Below are 13742 nucleotides of genomic sequence, written 5' to 3' on the forward strand. Positions count from 1 at the left end.
AGAGGGGGGTTGAAGGTGGAACACCGACTGCAGTCAGAGTCCAGGGATGATCTCACCCGCTCTCCCTCTGGCACTGATAATGGCAGGGAGAGCACTTCACCTTTTCTGCCATCATCAGCTCAATCCTCTGAGTGTGTTTCTGTGTATGTGAAGAGATCACTCCACTACTCTACCATTCAACTGCTACAGTGGCCATAAGCTTACCTGTGTGTGTAATGTTTGTATTTCCTCTTCCACAGTATATTGGAGCATTGGCAAAAAAATTAATGTTTTTGTGCGTGACAATCAATAGGCATTAAACAGCAGAGTTCACGGATGATGGCAAGAGCTCACACACACACACACACACACACACACTCACACTCACACTCACACTCACACTCACACTCACACTCACACACACACGGCACACCTCAACCTGTTTCTAGACTTAATTCATTGTTCCTAAACCACACACACTCAGGCTTGGACAAAGGGGTTCCATCCTACGTACGCAGATTGACAGGTGATACTTAGTCAACTCCCTCCATTCAGGACATCTAAATAATCCTCAAATATTCATAGAACATCAGAATTTCATTGGGATAAAAGCGATTCTAAAGATTGAGAGGAGTAGTGTTGTGTAGGGAGGGAGAGAGAGACAAGTAAAGAAAAAGGTGGGCAGAGTAGGAGAGAGAGAAAGAGTGGGTTAGAAAAGGGGGGGAATGTAGAGGGGGTAGAATGAGGGGAGGAGAGAACGAGGGGAGTAGGGGAAGGGAGGGAGCGAGACGTAAGGCAGAGAGAGTGGGGGAGCGAGTCAGAGAGAGGGAGGGAAGAGAGGAAACAGCTCCTCTCCCGTTAAAGGATGTCAAGTCTTCAGCTGAGAGCCGTTGAGGAGCACTGATCCATCCATCCTTCCTGCTCGTCCAGATGAATCTCACCACTGCGACTCCACAGCCTCGGCACAGCCTTGTAGGTATGTACCCCTCTGCTCTACTCTCTCCGCTCTACTCTCTCCTCTCTACTATCTCCCCTCTACTCTCTCCCCTCTACTCTCTCCCCTCTACTCTCTCCGCTCTACTCTCTCCGCTCTACTCTCTCCGCTCTACTCTCTCCGCTCTACTCTCTCCGCTCTACTCTCTCCCCTCTACTCTCTCCCCTCTACTCTCTCCGCTCTACTCTCTCCGCTCTACTCTCTCTGCTCTACTCTCTCCGCTCTACTCTCTCCGCTCTACTCTCTCCTCTCTACTCTCTCTGCAGTGTTCCCACCATGTCCCTCAGCTGTCCTGACTGCCTACACTTAGCTCAGATCAGACTGGCTCTTGTGTGCTTAGCTCTATAGCAAGGGAGTGACAAACTCTACAGAGTACAAAGCAGGCTAGTCAATGGCAGGTTTCGAGGAATGTGTGTGTGTGTGCGCACGCACGTGTGTGTGTGTGTGTGTGTGTGTGTGTGTGTGTGTGTGTGTGTGTGTGTGTGTGTGTGTGTGTGTGTGTGTGTGTGTGTGTGTGTGTGTGTGTGTGTGTGTGTGTGTGTGTGTGTGTGTGTGTGTGTGTGTGTGGGAAAGAGAAGGTGCTTTATGCAACCTGGAGTATTGTGCAACTATTATGTCTACTTCTGCATGAACCCCCAAAATGTGCTGTTGATAGTGACCCAAGTGAAGAAACTGTGTGTTTGTCCGCTTGTGCAAGTGTGTCATAAAGGAAAGTTTGCCAGGTGCGCTTTTTTAGGAGACAATTTGAGTCGGCTAATAAAAGAGAGCAGATTGTCTGTACTTTCTGCATTACCTCAACAACAAAGGAAACAGGTTTTACAGGTGGTTTACAGGAGTTTTACAGGAGGTTTACAGTAGGTTTTGTTGGTGTCTGCATCATTTTCAGCTATTGTGTTGGGTTGCGTTCAAGAGAGACATGGTAAGTTCGAACATTACGTCAGCGGTGTCTCTGCATCTCTAAGCCAAGAGAGAACTGATTTGACTTCTAACTGATATGCTTGCTGGTTTATAACCTGTGTGATTGTGGATATATTTTGTGTACATTTTAATATGAACAGGATGAATGCTGCTATATATAATACTAAACATATATTACTAAATAGTCCACGTGGTTGTTTCCTTTGTGGTCTTAGGTCAAACATATTGATAGATTTCATATAAAGTTGGTCGAGCAGTGACAAAAACATTTGTAAAAAAGATATGAACCAATGTGCATATTTGCGGAGTGAGGCTATTCACATAGCTAGCTCATTGACATTAACCGTCCTCCTGCGGCCAGGTTGCTATCCTTCCATGTTGTTCTACCTAAGTGTGGATGAATTTACGTACATGTATGCTCTATTCATCAGCTCTATTCTTTATTTGTATTCATCAGCTCCAGCTATATGTCCAAGAAAATCCTTGTGGCGGTTTCCAAATGGACAGTGATTGTACTTTGTGAAAAAAATATAATAATTGTCATAGCATTTTGTTCATGTTGTGGCAATATTGCAGTAGTTCAAGTTCCTATATCACAGTGAGAAATATGAAATGCAACTCTTATTTTAATATAGTCGTGATACCTTTCTATCAGTCGTTATGGAAACTGTTCTACAAGCGGTCAAATAATTTGCCAACACAATCCCACAGCCATCATAGGGCACAGTGTAATTCAGTGGGTGGACAAAACATCAAATCTCATAGTTTCCCTTTGAAATTCAACGTATTATGGATGAAAGTCTATTTTGTAAGCATTAATTCTGCGTGGGTACATGGGTTAATTCCGTGTGGTTACAGAGTTACAACAGAAACAACTCTAAGGTTAATAGTTTAGGCATTACTTCTGAGTGGTTAAGGTTAGGGCTATGGTTTGGAGCAGGAATAAAACAAAATAATAAATAACAATGCCCTGTTTCCATCAACTATCATCAAGTATTCTCACGGCCTGCTAGAGCATTGTGAACTGACCATTGTGAACTGACGCAGTGGTCGAAGCAGCGCGCTCCGGCTCTGAACATGGTGAGTTTGTGTCCATTGCTGGGCGAGCGCAGAAGAAGGCAGATATCCACGCTTTCAGGACCTTTTCACATCCAAGTCTATTTCTAGTGATCAGGCTGGGACAAAAGCACCTCATTAGTCTTGTGAAGGTCATGTAAACACTGAGGAATATGTTGAATATAGCTGTACGGAAAGGAATCAATTCACATATTTGAAGTTCAGAAGAGAGACAAGAGCACTGAAGATGCCAGTGCCTTGGGAGAGTATTATATATAGTGCTATAAAGGCCTTATCACATGAGTTACTGTTTGAACATAGTGAGAAACTAATTCAAAATCTAATTCTTTAAGAGGTATACTAAAACAGTGGAACGTTTAATATACATATATAGGAATTTGTGTCATTTTGTATCAGGCTCACATGTGGCTTATGTTTGTGTGAGTGTTTGTAACGAGTTTGTATTTAGGTATGTGTTTGTAGTCTGTGTGTAGATGTGTGTGTGTATTTAGGTGTGTGTTTGCTCAATCTGTTACGTCTGTTTCACTGCCCGTCTCTCGTAATGTGATCATGTGTAACTGTGGGTCCCTTGAGAAAGGTTTTCCTCGCTCTCTGTAGACAGCTCTCTTCATTAGCGCCAGTAGGAAGTGGCTAACGTTATTCTGAAGATTGGCTGTATCCATCTCCAACCTCTCCCTCTGGGAGCAATGGACGATGCAGCTGCTGATCTGAAAGCAGCTTTTCAGTAATTCTCGATTTAACATCTTAACAAACCAAGTGTCATATATTGTATTAATGAGTTAAGATGCTTTTAACACACTGATCAATTGGTAAGTTTAAAGAGTAGGACTGGGGTAGGGAGAGATTATCCTAGACATGTATTTAGGCATAACTTCCACCTGGGGTATATTCCTCAGAGCTGATCCTAGGTCTGTACTTAGGGCTAACTTCCAGCTGGGGTGTATTTCTCAGAGCTGACTCTTTCTTATCTCCTGTCGTTCTCCGGGGGATCATCCCTGGAGGGTTTCCCATGATTCACTGTAGCATCTCTAGAAAAACGATCGTTCCTAGCAGGCTGTATTATAGACCGAAAAAAAAGTGTGTGGTCAACACAGTATTCACATTTTTTGTAAACCTTGTATACTACTGTAGCCCCGCCTTCCCCCGCCTTGCCCTGCCCTGCCCTTATTTGTCCAACTCATGAGATCATCAGATTTACTCATACTACTTGGAACACAGGCCTGCACACCCAGTAGCTCTTCAGGACTTGTCATATGGAGAAACTCACCACATCGTAGAACCCATCTGGGTTATGCATGACAGCCATTTTGTGCCAGAACTCTCACCACATATCCACTGTCACAGTGAAGTGGTTATGCTAATTTGACACTGGAGACCAGGCTACATGGCCACGATGGAGTGAGGGGCCAGGTTTGGAATTTAACCAGGAAACGGATTAACAACGCTCTTGCGATAAGAGCGTTGTTAAGAACTTGCACTTGTCTTGTTTTCCATGAGCATTTCCAGTCGTAGATAAAATACATTTAATACTACCAGCATGGTTACCATAGCACTGTTGCAATGCCCTCTTTTTGAATAGGTCAAATGTGTTTTACAGCTCTCTACTTTGCTTCTGAGTGAATGGGACTGTGCAGTCAATATTACATGGGTGACCACAATTTGGTGAGCACTCCCTGTGAAAGATATGTTTTGACATACAAAGCACACTCAAGGTGCTATCAGAAACAATGAAAGAGCCATTTTGCATCGAGACCCATGATTTGTCCTTGAATTTCTCTTGAGAATGTAAGACATTTATCTAACTTCACATACAAGGCTGAAAATGGTGCATCGTATTACTTTAGCGAGCCAGGCCCAGGGGAAATAATTAGCTTATTCAATTTGACGAACTAACTAGACTTACTGAGGTTATTTGGTCACTGGAATAGGGTGTTCTCATAGGGTGTTCTCACAGGGTGTTCTCACAGGGTGTTCTCATAGGGTGTTCTCATAGGGTGTTCTCATAGGGTGTTCTCATAGGATGTTCTCACAGGGTGTTCTCACAGGGTGTTCTCACAGGATGTTCTCATAGGATGTTCTCATAGGGTGTTCTCATAGGATGTTCTCATAGGGTGTTCTCATAGGATGCTCTCATAGGGTGTTCTCATAGGGTGTTCTCATAAGGTGTTCTCATAGGGTGTTCTCATAGGGTGTTCTCATAGGGTGTTCTCATAGGGTGTTCTCATAGGATGCTCTCATAGGGTGTTTTCATAGGGTGTTCTCATAGGGTGTTCTCATAGGGTGTTCTCATAGGGTATTCTCAACTAAAACCTTGATTTGTTTCTAGGCTTGTCAAATTAGATTGACCTCTTATTTCTGTTCAGTCTTTGTGAAGCAATTCCAACCAACACCACAACCAATGGTTACAACAATGTGAAATATGTACATAGTCCATAACAATAATTTGCCAATGTGTATGTTATGAGGTATGACACGAGATATAAAGAGAGCATGAGAATGTACTGAGTATAAAATAAAATGGAGTCATGCAGAGGCTACAGTTAATGAGGTTTACAGGTTTATAAATGTCTGATAGTGGGTTATATTGATTACACCCCTTGGCCTGGATAATGTCATTCTAATGCACTGTAATAACTGATTGTATTGATATGACTAATTAGCCTGATTTCCAGATTGTATTTGACAATAAACCTTAATTTAATAGGATTATAATAGATGTATTATTTCAATCTTCATGTTTTTTTGTAGATGTTGTCATCATAGTTTGGGTTGGTTAGAATTACAAATGAAGTCAGAGACCTATTTCAATTCTAGGTTGAAATTTCTGCAAAATTGACTGCAATAGAGAGCAATAGTAATGGCGTCTTTTTGTAGGCACTAACTCTAACTGTAGGCATGACTTGTTGGTCAAAGCCTATGGGGAAATGAATGGAGTTTTTCTAGGGCTTTTGGATGAACACTGAAAATAAGGTCTGTGGTTAACACAGGCTTAAGAGATCTTATACGTTTTTGTTCTATGAGATAATCTTCATCAGCTAAAGTCACAGATTTTTTTAGCATTTTTGTAATAAAAAAAAGCACATAAAGGCTTCATTCATAATTCATAAAGTTCATGTTAACTGACTGATATTATCTCATAGAACAAAACGTAGAAGATCTCCTAAGCCTGTGTTTACCACAGACCTTATTTTTGATGTTTATCACAAAACCTTATTCTTTACTCATTCATTTCCCCCATAGGATTGGCTGAACAAACCTGAGGTGACTTATTTCTGTTTTTTAGCACTACAAGTCGGCGCTCTATTGAGAGTTAAAATAACCAATCACTGCAAATAAAAATGTACATTTACTCTTTCAAACCAATTAATGTTCAAATAAGCCAACTTCTTCCCATTTTTATTTCATTTAATTGCTAGATATTACGAAGTTGAAAGGGCATAAAGAAGTAAGTGAAATATAATATAATATATATAGATGTGGATCTGAATAATATCACTGATATTAACTAAACCGAAATTATTTACGAGCAACTAGTTTTCCTGCTTTTTCTTTACTGTGTTTAAATAAAGCAATGACCCCGCGCAACTACGGTAATTCGTTACCGTAAAGACTTGTTGATTAGTTCTTTGTGCCAATATGATGTAAGAGTAAATTAACAAGGCACTTGTCACAGCTGTACTGTTTCTATTACTATGTTTGGCATAGTGGGGTGTCTACATAGAGGTTGTTCACTTGTGTTTGATGTTTCATCACAGACTCAATCTACTTCATGCGTAGCTGTGCATGCCCGCGGGTGAGAATGAACGTATGTGTTCGTATGTGTTTCGTATGTGTTTTGTATGTGTTTTATATGTGTGTGGGGGTGCTGCAGAGAGAGAGAGTGTTTGGAGATCAATGTGAGCAGCTGTTCTCTCCTCACTTCAAACACCGCCTGTGTTGTTGGTGCGGCTGGGCTTCCGACAGCCTTCGCAGGGGGATCAAAGGGTAACGAGACAGGCAGCGCACACACGCCCGACAGCCCCATGAATATTGATACGGCTTGGGAGAGAGATGGAGGCAGAGTGTCTTCAATCGCTCATCAACCTCCACCGATGAACAGGAGAGGGGGGTCGTGGATAGGTGGGTAGGGGGTGGCGGTGGGGGCTGAGGTATGGGACAACATCTGCGAATAGCTCTATTTGGCCGACAGACTGACACACCCTTAACTTGGGCAGTCGAGTTAATTGAGGTGAGGGATATATTAATTCCTCCTTCCTGTTTACCCTTTAAAATGGAGTCTTCTTATCTGTCCTATGTGACGTCCATTCTAACACAGAAAATGACAGTTTGATTACTCAGACTCCTCCAGGGCAGGTACTTTAACCTGAGCTATGTTGCATATTAGCCTTGTTAAATGGCAGACAGACAGACACTGGAGGGTGGACAAGCGTGGAGATGGGGAGACTGGTGTGAGCATCAGGCTAAGCCCCACTGGAGGCAGGTCATTTGTGGGGGCGACTGTGGTGGATGGGGGTGCCTCAATCTTGGTACTCCTGTCATAAATCAAGCTACCTCTCCGGGGCTGTTATCGTCAGTCTCAGGCCCCAGGATGGCTTGTTCTGTGGACTGCGACCGAGGGCGAGGCGGATGCGGCGGTTGTCACAGTGGTTATCGATCGTGTGGGATGAGTGTTGCCATGGGATTCCTGTCCTGGCTCGGTCACTGACATATCTCCTATCTAGAGCCTAGTCGACACAGTCTAACGAATGCAAAGACACGAATACAATACAGACACGGGTCTGAGTGCTCACTCAGTTTAATTACGACATCAATCAAACATCAACCAAACACTATTTTGACTTGCATCTTAATTAACTGAACTTAACTTGATAGCCCAAGTTGCCAAAATTATTTTTCAGAAGAATTGACAGTGATGTTAGACCACCAGGATCTGGCATATTTTGTAGTTATTTGCGAGTCGAGGAGTTGAGGCTCATTGGAGGGAACCTCCCAGATGGTCGTGGTGACTTGGATTGCCTGCGTTGGTGTCAAGTGAAACATCAACCCGATCAAGCCGATATAAACTCAAACAAAGTCCCCCTCTTCAACAGCCATTTAAACCATCATCCTGTTAGGCATCATCAGAACCTCCTCGTTCTTTGTTCTCCAGCAGACAAGTTCAGGAGCATCACCTCATGTTGGGTATCTCTGACTGACAGAATAGTTTCTGAAACTCTACCTTTACCGCTGACAAGAGCTTTGCCACTCGGGGAGGCAGACCCTGAGAGCGTTAGAAAGCAATTTCCCTCTAATCAGGTTCACTACAAAGCCCTCACATCCAACCACCCTGGTATACCACCATTGTTGCCGCTGTTCTATTCCTCTAGGCTCATATTGTTTTTTTAATGAGCGTTGCATGGTGCAGACTGTCGATTGAAGTTATCAGAGATTTTTTTTCTCCCATTGCCTTTATGTTCACAGTTCTTTGAAGATGGGGATTAATGCCGGCGATTGACTTCATATAAAAACCGTGTTTCGCCGGATAGCGAGACCCCAGCAAGTCTTATCAAAATGACACACTGTTGAAGTCAATCGCTACAGTGATTCACTTCATAGCTGAAGATATTCCTGTTGTTGTTCGTCTCTGGGCTGTGGTGTTGACAGAGCACCACCTGACACTCTTGGAAACAAAAGTGCTATCTAGAACCTAAAATAGTTATTCAGGTGTCCCTATAGGAGAACCCTTTAAATAACCTTTTTTGGTTCTAAACAGAACCTTTTTGGTTCCGGGACAGGTATAACCCTTTTGGGTTCCATGTAGAATCCTTTCCAAAGAGGGTTCTACATGGAACCCAAAAGGGTTCTCCTATGGGGACAGCCAAAGAACCCTTTAGGAACCCTTTTTTCTAAGAGTACCACTGAGCCAGTGTCAAGTTGGTTTTAGGTTTGATGTTGAAGACCTCTATTGGTCATGTCATAAAAAAATTAGAAAGTGAAGAGAGAGAGCGTGAAGTTAAGCCTTCATTAATGTATTCTTTATGATTGTCCTTCAGGTGGAGGAGACGAGGAGCTGCTCTGTGTCATGAAGACGAAGGTGAAAACATTCTCCTGCCCCAGGCTGAGTGGAGTGCACTGCATACAAAGGTGTGCCATTCTCCCTCCTGTCAAATTCCCTAATCTCGTTGATGACTAGCTTCAGCCAGGATCGTCGGGTGTCATTGTGATGACTCCAGCCGATGTGTTACACAGCTACTACTGTTGGGCCTTTAACACTCCATTAAGGTGTGTGACTGACATGTTCCCAATGGGATTATAAAGCAGGGTTATCTGTGATCACCTGTTGGCCTGGGTTAGAGTGCATTACTGGGATGCCTCCTTTCCGTGGGTGTGATGTCACCACTTGTTCCATGCTGTATTGTTTTGCGCTTCCTTCCCCCCTGTTGCTCACTGGCCAGACTGCACTGCTAGTGTAAAATCTCACCCGTAGTGTGTTACTGAGACGGCCGTTGGCTGAGTCACACTGTGATATTTACCAAACCATTGCAGCAGTAGACATCACAAGACAGTGCTCTGATTCCCTGGCAGAAGGATGGAAGACCTTCACTTAGTGCTCCCTCTACTCATCTGCATGGGTTTCAGACCTCTCTCTCGCTCTCTCTCTCGCCTTCAGTAGTGCCAGTTGCTCTCTACGATCGACAGGCTCGCCGCCCCATTCTCGGTTTGTTTCGCAAATGTTAATTAAACCCTCTAATTAGCTTTCCTCGCTAAAAGGTTGAATTAAATCAGACCCAGAATGGCAAATGATTCCTGGCATTAGCATAATTGTGTTTTTGAAGTGTAAAGATCTAGGCATTAGGATGCCGGCAGCAGGCGTTGTGCAGTGATTTGTTGTGTTTGTGCTGAGGCCCCAGGGGATTGTGGGATGGCTAAGTGACATGGGAACGGTGCACTCTGACCCTGCAGGGGTCTTTAACGAGACCTGTTCCAAGACCTGTGTGTGTTTGTGTGTGTGCGCACTCAACAGTAGGTGACTAAAGCCCCAAGAACATATACCGCACTGCAGGTTTACTAAAAATGTTTGTCAAGATGTATTGTTAGGACTGATGTTGTTTTGCCTCAATATCCAATGACATTGTTGGTGGACAGCTTGCAGGGTATGCTGTCTGAATGCAGTCAACACCCCTGATATAGCATAAACATTCTAAGTGAACTTGCAGTGCGGTTTGCATCCACCTGGTAATTGATTGTCGTGTGCCTGAAAGAGGACGTGAAGTAGCAAGAAGCCAACAGCGGGGAGAAAAATAGAGAGATTGGTTTGTGAATAACGATTGGTGTGTGTGTGTGTGTGTGTGTGTCACAGGAGGTTGACTTAATTGAGAAGGATGGGCTCGTGGTAACGGCTGGAGCGGAAGTGGTGGAATGGTATCAAATACATTAAACACATCGGTTTCCATGCGTTTGATGCCATTCCATTCACTCCATTCCAGCCATTATTATGAGCCGTCCTCCTTTCAGCAGCCTCCTGTGGTGTGCATGTGAGTGTCTGTTTGTGTGTGTGTGTGTGTGTGTGTGTGTGTGTGTGTGTGTGTGTGTGTGTGTGTGTGTGTGTGTGTGTGTGTGTGTGTGTGTGTGTGTGTGTGTGTGTGTGTGTGTGTGTGTGTGTGTGTGTGTGTGTGTGTGTGTGTGTGTGTGTAAGTAACACAAGACTGGCTTCTCTGCTCTTTTTGGAATCCTGACATTCATTTGGTCAGTGTTCCCCACTGTTAGATTGGTGGCAGGAGTGCTCTAACAACAGAGAAACCAAGGGCAACGCCACAGAGCTGCAACTCCACTCTGAGAAAAGCAAACAGCACAGGACAGAGACTGAGAAAAGGTCAGAGAGGTCCAATAAAGACGACCGATGGAGAAAGTCAGCTGAGACGATAGAGAAGATTGGAGTGCGAAGACAAAAAATGAATCAAAGAACTAAACGAGCTGAAATGCAACAGGAAAAGGAACACGTTCATGTCCAAATCCATTCGCACCACTGACATTATAAGCATCGTAACAGCTGATCTGTATGACAACAATACTCCTCTAACACATGAACCCCCACACACATAATATACGGTGTCTTCAGAGGGTATTCAACGCCTTGACTTTTTCCACATTTTGTTGTGGTGAGAGACTATAAAAAAAGGTTTTCAGTAATTCAGTGGAACGTAAAGGAAATCACACTGCAAAACATCACCCTCATGCACTTAAGGAGATCACGAATATCATGGACACATTGGAACTAATGGTTATATTGTATGGAGGTTAAACGACCCTGACCTAGTCAGATATACAGTACTTTCAGAAAGTATTCACGCCCCTTCACTTTTTCCACATTTTGTTGTGTTACAGCCTGAATTTAAATTGAGATGTTTCATCACTGGTCTACACGCAATACCTTGTCATTTCAAAGTGTAATTATGTTTTTCAAAATGTTTACAAATTCGTAAAAAATTCAAAGCTGAAGTGTCTTCAGTCAATAAGTATTAAACCCCTTTGTTATGTAAGCCTAAATAAGTTCAGGAGTAACAATTTGCTTAACTAGTCACATACTAAGTTGCATGGACTCATTCTGTGTGCAATAATAGTGTTTAACATGATTTTTTAATGACTACCTCATCTCTGTACCCCACACATACAATTATCTATAAGTTCCCTCATTCGAGCAGTGAATTTCAAAAACAGAAATGCTCGAAAAACAGAAAATTCAACCACAAAGACCAGGGAGCTTTTCCAACGCCTCGCAAAGAAGGGCACCTATTGGTAGATGGCAACAACAACAAAAAGCAGACATTGAATATCCTTTTAAGCGTGGTGAAGTTATTAATTAGACTTTGGATGGTGTATCAATACACCCAGTCACTACAAAGATACAGGTGTCCTTCCTAATTCCAGAGAGGAAGGAAACCCCTCAGGGATTTCACCATGAGGCCAATGGTGACTTTAAAATAGTAAAAATGGCTGTGAAAGGAGAAAACTGAGGATGGATCAACAACATTCTAGTTACTACACAATACTAACCTAATTGACAGACTGAAAAGAAGGAAGCATGTACAGAATAAAACATATTCCAAAACATGCATCATGTTTGCAATAAGGCACTAAAGTAAAACTGCAAAAAAAGAGAAAAAAATAACTTTCTGTCCTGAATACAAAGTGTTAGGTTTGGGGGTAAATCCAACACAACACATCACTGAGTACCACTCATCATATTTTCAAGCATGGTGGTGGCTGCATCATGTTATGGGTATGCTTGTCATCGGCAAGGACTAGGACGTGTTTTTATGATAAAAATAAATGGAATAGAGCTCAATTCTAGAGGAAAACCTGGTTCAGTCTGCTTTTCACCAGACAGGACAATAACCTAAAACACAAGGGCAAATATACACTGGTTGCTTACCAAGATGACATTGAATGTTGCTGAGTGGCCTAGTTACAGTTTTGACTTAAATTGGTATGAAAATCTATGGCAAGACTTGAAAATGGCTGTCTAGCAATGATCAACAACCAGCTTGACAGAGCTTGAAGAATTTTTAAAAGAATAATGTGCAAATATTGCACTATCCAGGTGTGCAAAGCCCTTAGACTTAGAGACTTACTCAGAAAGACTCACAGCTGTAATCGCTGCCAAAGGCGATTCTTACATGTACAGTATTGACTCAGGGGGTTGAATACTCATCTAATCAAGATACAGTATATTAGTGTTTTATTTTTCATTCCACTTTGACATTAGTGACAAAAAATGGACAACTAAATCCATTATAATCCCACATTGTAACACAACAAAATGTGGAAAAAGTAAAGAGGTTTCTGACATTTTCTCACTACACACACACACACAACACACGCACAACGCACACAAGCATACATCTCCCCGAGGCCTGATTGAGTGTGAGTGTCTGCGCTGCTGGTCAAGGTCAGCTGATAATGGGAGTGATTGAGAACGGGGAGCAACAGTCTCAGGTAATGAGATTTACGACCCTGAGCCCCCCTCCACCTCCCCATGTCCACCCTCCACCTCCCCCTGTCCACCCTCCTCTCCCACTAACATGATTTATGGCTCTAATAGAAGTCTACGCTCCCCAGATGGAGGCTTCACTGCACACATTACCACTGAGGGAAACTCATCCTTCCACAATGAGTGGGGGACCAGAGAAACAACTCTACCAGAGGCAGAACTAGGTTAGAGCTGGCGAGGTGCTATAGCCAAAACCACACTGCGTAGCCTCTCTACCCTATGTTAACTACCAGTATAGCACACAGGAAGAGCTTGCCACCAGGATACTACACAAGTAGAACACCGACGTTGATATTTGCAATATCCCAAGTGTTTGGTGACCACATAATGTCAGCACATCTCGAGTTTGCTTTTATAGTGTATACTGTAGCATACATAGTCATAACTTACCAACGGCATACTGCTGTTACTGCCAGGCTATACCAGATTGCATCAGACATCAAAAGGACGTGTCCAGATTTATCTAAACATTGACGCACATTCTAGGCTGTTACTTTAAAAAATATATATCATACACATAAAATAGTACATTCTTTGTCTATTCTGCTTTTGTTAAGAGAGGCTTCTGGAAACCAAACGACAGCGAAACAGTCAGATAGCATCCCACTAGTTGTGATGCTAATATTTGCTGTGGCTCAAAACACCAACTGTACGTGTTCAAAATGAAGGTGAGTGGGATTTGGCTTCTTGTTCTGTTGTTTGCACTGAGCCGGTCTCCAGGCTCGTTGTTTTAACGTAGGAAAT

The 13742-nt window shown here is 42.9% G+C and overlaps 1 long non-coding RNA gene across 1 annotated transcript in view; it reads left to right on the forward strand.

The window, feature by feature from the left end:
• The first annotated feature begins 764 nt into the window (after positions 1-764).
• Positions 765-13742, forward strand: part of LOC139533877 (uncharacterized) — a 39763-nt gene continuing 26785 nt past the window's right edge. The window contains exons 1-2 of the long non-coding RNA XR_011666873.1: positions 765-955; positions 9001-9091. This is a non-coding gene — a long non-coding RNA (uncharacterized lncRNA). The remainder of the gene's footprint in view (positions 956-9000; positions 9092-13742) is intronic.

This window comes from Salvelinus alpinus, chromosome 11 (genome assembly GCF_045679555.1).
Source record: "Salvelinus alpinus chromosome 11, SLU_Salpinus.1, whole genome shotgun sequence".
NCBI lineage: Eukaryota > Metazoa > Chordata > Actinopteri > Salmoniformes > Salmonidae > Salvelinus > Salvelinus alpinus.